This window comes from Columba livia, chromosome 7 (assembly GCF_036013475.1).
Source record: "Columba livia isolate bColLiv1 breed racing homer chromosome 7, bColLiv1.pat.W.v2, whole genome shotgun sequence".
Taxonomy (NCBI): domain Eukaryota; kingdom Metazoa; phylum Chordata; class Aves; order Columbiformes; family Columbidae; genus Columba; species Columba livia.
The window spans coordinates 2,007,307-2,014,409 of NC_088608.1; the positions used below are offsets into that span (position 1 = coordinate 2,007,307).

General features: G+C 45.8%; 2 long non-coding RNA genes across 2 annotated transcripts; one reads left to right on the forward strand and one right to left on the reverse strand.

Annotated features, from left to right (window-relative positions):
* Positions 1–57: 57 nt before the first annotated feature.
* Positions 58–4,714, reverse strand: LOC135579998 (uncharacterized). Its single transcript, XR_010473945.1, has 3 exons — positions 4,218–4,714; positions 3,051–3,211; positions 58–2,726 (listed from the first exon to the last, which is right to left on the reverse strand). It is a non-coding gene; the product is annotated as an uncharacterized LOC135579998 (long non-coding RNA).
* Positions 4,715–5,576: 862 nt separating this feature from the next.
* On the forward strand, positions 5,577–6,819 carry LOC110364352 (uncharacterized). Its single transcript, XR_002423070.2, has 2 exons — positions 5,577–5,702; positions 6,625–6,819. It is a non-coding gene; the product is annotated as an uncharacterized LOC110364352 (long non-coding RNA).
* Positions 6,820–7,103: the final 284 nt, after the last annotated feature.

A 7,103-nucleotide genomic window follows, 5' to 3' on the forward strand; every position in this document is an offset into this window, starting at 1 on the left:
CCTAAGAAATGTTTTAGGCGTTTTCTTGTCACAAATGATTATCAGTTGCAATTACACCAATGAGAGATAAAGTTGTTAAACCAGTGCCAATGCTGTGAATTAAAATATACTATTAAAGGGGGAAGATGATGAGCTTAATTACTTTGCTGCATTGGAAGGGGGGGCCTGGAAGAGCCTCCTCGTGCAGCACAGACAGTTCTCCAGCTCTGGGCTGCTTTGGGCTTAAGCAAAACCGTAAGTTTTTCAACCTTGTAAAAGAGAAAATCCTCTATGAAGGATAATCCTTTGATGAAATTACTGCTCTTTTTTAGCATCCCTATTGACCTTTCCTTCTCTTTTCTGAAGAGCCTCATTTTTTTCTGAATCATACCATTAGTATTTCCTGTTCACTTCAATACAGGTTTTGGACTACACTGGTAAACCAGTGGCACTGGTGCCAGTTTGAATCCTGACTGGTTACTACTGGCCGAGCGTCGCTTTTTGAGTCAAGTTTGACAAGAGAACAGTTGGCAGCGCTGGGCCAGGAATCACTCGGGTCTCGCTGCCTGGCAAGCAAGTCGTTTTTACTGAATAATTTTCAGTCAGAAACTGAAAATCTTGAAAACATCCCAGTTGAATACGATTTTATTGCTGAATCGTGGTTCAGCTGTAGCAGCTCCTGTCCTGTTTCACTCGCCGAACCCCCCGTTGCCGCCACGTCCTTGGCAGCGCTGGGGCCGGCGTTGGCTCCTTGTTCCCCAGTGCTCTCCCATCTGCTCTCTCTGGCTGTCAGTTCGTTGGATAAAAAAAGAGCTTTGCCTTGGTTGGTTTGTGTTTATGGAGAGCTTAGTAAATAGGGATCTGGCTCTGGGGTGGATTAGTAAAGCTCCAGGCTTTCTGGGGCTGGATTTTATGTTGGATTTGCAGCAGCACTGGCCAGGAACAGCCCGTCTTTGTCACCTTTGATGGTTCCTGGTCTTTACTAGTGATAGTAGAGGCTGTGGCACTTACGGCTGTGACTGAGCTACTCTAAGGTTTAACCCCGCAGAGGAACCTGCTCTCTGTAGCAGAAAAAAGGCCGTGACCCACCAGCACTCTTGTTTGCTGTAAAAATATAAACAGCATTTCAGCAGAATAACATCATAAATGAAGCACGTATTTGTTCCTTCCTTCATGATGCGGATACCATGGAAAACAATAGATGTTTAGCAAAAAAAGAAAGTCCGATTTTGTCATTACCATGATTACTTAAACAAATACAACAAAACAAATCAGTGTTAGGTCTGGTAAGAGACTTGCCAGCTCCTATTTTCACAGTTATTTTTATGGCAAGCAGAGCACTGCTGTATCTCTTAAACTCGCTTGACAAGGGCATTTAGTATTTGTGTGTATTGGAAGATACCTGGGAAACCATATCAGCTGTTATTCCTCAATCTAAACCGTTACTGCTGGCTCAGTGTTCTCAGCATCAGGTTTGTACTTTTAATTTGAATAGAGAATTTCCTCGTGGGACCTCAACAAAATATTTGTCCTTATTGCTGTGCTGACACCTGCTGCCCTTCACCAGAAGGGGATATGTAACAGTTCAGTTTGTAAAAATACAAAGCCCCATTTTGACTTAAGGCAAAAAGGTCCAAATAGGAACAGAATCTGAGCCCAAATCTTGGCGTGCTGCTCTGCAATCGGTGGGGTAAACACTGTTTTCTGTCCCCTGAAGACTTGAGGGTTCAAGAGTCAGTTTGATGTCCCTTTGCAGGAAAATATTGCACAATTTGGAGGCACTTGTTGACTGGAAGGGACGGGGGAGGTGGATGGAAGAAAAATTAGAGTCCTTTCAACATCACCAACCCAAAGCGCTGCCCTGGCAGGGCAAAGGGGGGACAAAGCCTCCTTTACCCCCATTCCACCTGAGCATCTGATAATACAAAGTAAATATTTATTCAATTCCTATGGGAAGGAGGTTGTTCCATTAGGAAAAGCCCTTCCTGCAGGTTTAATTTGTGTTATCAAAACTGCCTCTGCCACCTTGGAGTTGCAGTGAAACTTTACCTTTGTATTGGTCAAAAAAGCACATTCTACAAAAGACCCGTCATGTCTCCTGGAAGATTTAAATGTTTATTTTAAGGCAACTTTTAGGCTCGTGTCTTCACACCTGAGTCTCGGAAGCATAAAACCCAGATGAAAACAGACCATAATTGTCAGCAGAGGGTGGTCGGTGAGTCAGTACCTGCAGCCCGTGGGGGTGGGATGGGGACGGTCCCACCAGGGAGAGGAGATGAACTTGGCAGCTTGCGTATCCGGAGGAGCTGCGTCTCTCGCTTGGCTCCGCTTCGGCTCTCAGGAGGCTCCCAAAAACAAACACACGCGTTCCTGTTGTGTTCCACGTCTTGCGCAAGAGAAAAGCAGCTGGAGAGCAAGGCCAAGCTGACGCCGGGGAAATTCCTTCTCCGTTGCACAAGGTTTCTGTGGGGACTTCTTCCCTCGCATGTAGCGTGGGTGCTGAGTGCTTGCGGGATATGTGGCTGCCATCCAATTTAATTCAAAATCACTCTTTTCATGTCCTTTGGGCTTTTACCCTTCCATCTGCTGCAGTTACTGATGAAAGGACCTTTTCCATCCCCTCTCTTTTGAACTAAGAGCACAGTGAAATCACATGTAGATACTTCATCGTTTTCAGCTACCATTAGAGAATGGGGGTTTTCCCCTATTTCTGCAGCAGGCTGTGTGAAGATAACCAGACAACTTGGCTAAGAGGAAAAAAATAATTAATGATTATTTTTCATTATGATTATTAAAAAAAGAACCAACAACAAGCCCACACAACAAAACAAACCACAAACAAACAAACCAACAACCAGAAAAATTGATTCAAAACCACACAACAATCCAGAATTGACAGACCCCAGTATGGTTGCACTAACTTTTTCCTTAAATTTGCAGAACATCTACTGGCAAACAAGTCCCTTTTTCTACTTCCCCTAACACAGCTTTCCTTTGTCTCCTGACACCCACTAATGACCTTTAAAGAATTCTCCTAGAAGTAACTCAGTTAAGAAGAAATACAATACTACCTCTAATAGCAAGCCGCCGCTGCTGCTGGAGTGTTGCATTAAAGCCATTTTTTCAGGTGTATTTCCCTGCTCGTTACCGCTATGACCTTTGCGATAGCAGGAGTGCGGATCAGGACCAGCGATGCAGAGTACTTCACCAAAAAGAAGAGCTGTATAAAATACTGGAAAAACAAAGTTCTGTTATCTTTGCAAGGTGAAATAATTTCTTACTCCTCAAATTTCTGCCACCGCGGTACGTGCAGATGGCAGTGCTGTTGCTTGGACTGAATTGTGCAGGAGAAGGGTGGACTTTCTCCAAGGTAGAAGCTACAGCTGATGGTCACAACTCATCCCCCATCGAGCTGTAAGTGTCAGGCTGCACATAGTGCAGATGGAGCTGCACACCCTGTTCTCTAGCCGGGCTCCAGGAACATCTCGATCTTTCTTGGTAAGCTCAAGGGTACCAGAACATGGAGATGGTCCATACCAGGTCAGGTCTGGACTAACAGGTCTGGGTGGTCTCTGCTCCTCCGGCTGGCCATGAGGAGATGCGCAAGGGCCAGCTCTCCCGGCGGGTTGCACCAGCAGGACTTGATCCCATCAGACTTCTCCTGCCATAAACACGGGGAGCACAAGAGGGAGCCAGATGCTTTGCAGCTGAAATCCCCACGTCTCTGCTGGGGTCCCGGTGGCAGGAGGAGCTGCCAGAAGCTGGTCCTGCTGTCCCTGAGCTGCTGGAAGCGGAGCTCAGGTCACCTTTGCCTGGAGCAGGTGTTGGGAATGGTCCCTTCCAGCCTTTCCCCGCTCAGATGCTGCTCTGGCAGCGCCTTCTTCCAAGGTTATATAAAAATAGGTGAAGAAATCAAGCGCTTCCTGATTTCATACTGAAATTACGGATGGCTAAGATGGCCAGAAGCCTGAGTGCTGCTGTAGTTACTCCCTTGTTAAAAATCATCACAAAATCAGGTGAGCACAACGTGGCACCATGCAGGGTACATCACCTTTGCTTGTGTGTGAGTTGTGGGGACAACCACCCCATTCCCACTCTGTGGAGACAGCAGAGAGTAGCCAGAAGGAAGAGCAGGTGAAAACCAGTGGTTCTGTTCTCTGGGGATGATGCTCCCAGTGAAACCCCATCCCCTGGAGGAGAGGACCTGCCATGGAAAGCTGAGCCTAGATTCAGCTTACCTGTACTGCTCTTGGGCTCCTCCAGATCCCACAGGTACAAGGGCTTTGGAGGAGGCAGCGCTGGATTCAGGAATTTAATCCTCCCTGCACATGAGAACAACCCATCCCATCTCCTTTTGGAATCGGTGGGCAGTGCTGCTAAAAAAACATGGCTTTGTTTTTCAATTAAGACACCCTTAAAAAAAGAAATTAAAAATCTTCATTTCCATTTTGCCATGGATTCTGACAAGTTTTTCCTAGCACTATAACAAAAGCAGCAGCTCTCCTTGGTGTTGCAAATAGATGTGTCCTGCCTGGCCTGCACATGGGGACTTATTTTGCAGGAACTCACCATTTTTACAATAGTCTGGGTGCTTCTGGTTATTAGCAGATAGCTCTGGTGCAGATACAGCCAGTTCTTAACAACTGGAAAGCTTTAATGCACACAGTAAACACCACCGAGAGCTCTTTTCCCCCCCCCTCTAAGTTTATGAACGCTTCCCCCATGAGTTCAGGGATTTGGCATCTCTCTCAGGCATACTTTACATTTTCCAAACTTTCTGAATAACACATTGAGAGACTTAAGCATTTGCACTGCCAAAACAAATGAGAGAAGAAATGGTTTTGCAGGCTCGTTAATGCCTCGCACTGACAGGCCTGGAGGGGCTGCGATTTTATTTACATAGGGTAGAGAGACGCCTGTGGGGAAGTTCGGTGTTATTTATATAGAGAAGAGATGCTCTTTCGGGAGTGGGGTCTCATTTAGATGTAAAAGGGCTGGGAATGAGGAATACAGTCTTACACAGATACAGTGTTACCTGTGCTTCCAAAAACACGGTCATAAATGCTGTTTTTGGTAGCAGCTGGAGTATTTTTACCACACGTGGAGCTGTTAAAGTTGAGCTACATCAACCGTCTCACTGCTGGCAGAACCCCTGAGAGCAAATGAGGGTGAATCGGCTGTGAAGAAACAGAAAGCAGAACTTGCAGGTTAAGAAACTCCACAAAATAACAGCATTTATAACAACTACTGTTATCAGTCCTTCCCCTAGACTCTCCTGAAGTCAAAACCAAAATAACTGTATTTATCTGGTTGTTGGCTGGGTGTTATTTGCAGAGCTGTCCCCTGCACCCCCATCGCTGCTCCCCAATGTGCCAAACCAACATGTTCCGAGATTCACAAGCACCCCCCAGCCTGCCCACACCACCTCCCCTCTATGGCTCTCTCCTGGCCTTCACCACCCCAGAGTCATCCTCCCAGCCTCCAGCAGAGCTGATGATTAATTGAAGCCAGCTGCTTGGCTCCCTCCCCTTCTTCCCACACCACTTTGCACTCCCATTAAAGCACCCCCACCCACCAGAGCTCTGCTTGCTTTTCTGGAGCGCACAAAAATAAGCCTGGCTTTCACACCTCTCCTCCTCTCTGTGGGTTGGAGCTGTTTGGGTACCAGACATTCACCCTGGTGAACTCAGTGTGCAACATCATCAACTTCAGAGCCACAGAAGGTATTTAAAGTCTCGCTGGTTTGGGGCCTGTGTTGCATTCTGAGCTTTTTATTTGTGTTATGTTCTCAGTTTTTAGATGTAGGTAACCTTGAAGAGCCTCCAGACTTGCAGTGCTGCCATCGGAATCACATATTGAATACTTAATAAAATATGACAGTCTCAAGGATGATATTTATCTTCCCAGAACTGGATGTGTGGTGTTCAGTGGGTTCCTGAAGCTGACTTTACAGCTGTTGGGGCTGGCCAGCCTCCTCTGAAGGGTAATTTGTCCCGCTTTGGGACAGGTGAAGTGCAGTCCTCTCTACAGACAGCAACATCCACAGCCTTCCTTACTGTGCACGCTGTCTAGATGAACAGCACAGATAACAAATTTTGGATAGTTCTGGATTCTTACTGTTTATATTTAGGGAAATCTTTTGCCTCTGCTCACCCACCTGCTTTGTTGTCCAGTTGGGAATGCAGAGGAAGGCACCAAAGGGCTGGTGGTGCCTCTCCTACAAGAGCTTTTGCTTGCAAAATGCATCCAGTGTCATCAAAGCCAATGTGTAAAAGTGTCCTTGTGTTTCCAGTTTCCATATAGTGTGTTTGCTACAATTGTGGACTAGTTAACATGTGTGCTCACTTCACATTACCTCAAATTCCTTAAATGTTAGAAATTAGCATGATGGAGGCCTTGCAAGTCAGCTGCTCTTGGTTTGCTTGAGTTGATCAACTCTTGAGTTCTGTATTTCATGTCAACTGACATTTTTGCTGCTGCTTCTGTATCAGCCACCCCCAGGCTCATCCATCACCACTCCCAGGCTTTGCACAAACAGGAGTAAATAAATACCTGGGTCACAGCGCTAAAGAGTTAAGAAATCTCCGCATCCTTCCCCAGGGGAGAGTCTATTGCAACTTGTAAACACTCACTGTCTGTTTGCAGGTGCTAATTAAAACAGCTTCACCCCACCAAGTCAGTGTTGCATCAAGAGGCCAATGGTTTCCTGCAGAAAACAGCTGTGTTTCCACTAATGAGCCTCCAGATCAGCAAAACGCGGTGTCTGTGCACAGTTGTAGCTGCAGCTCTGGCACGTGAGCCTCGAAGACCTTTTGATAAATCTTACTGCTGTTTCTTGGAGGTCTTTGTTTCTCCTTCTGTTATTATGCCGACTTGCAAAAGGCTGCTCATTGTGCTGTGAATTTTTTCGTTTTAAATATTTATTATAAGTTGCTGCTAATTCAGTCGGGTAAGGGCGACACATGGAATGGGCTCTGTCAGGAGAGGGCAAATTAACCAAAGCAAGGAAGGGAAAAGCACCGGGCAGTTTCTGAGTTTCTGAAAGAAACATTCTTTTATATATATATACTATATATTATTACATTTTGTTAAAATATAACATATTTTTTTGCAAGATAAATTGA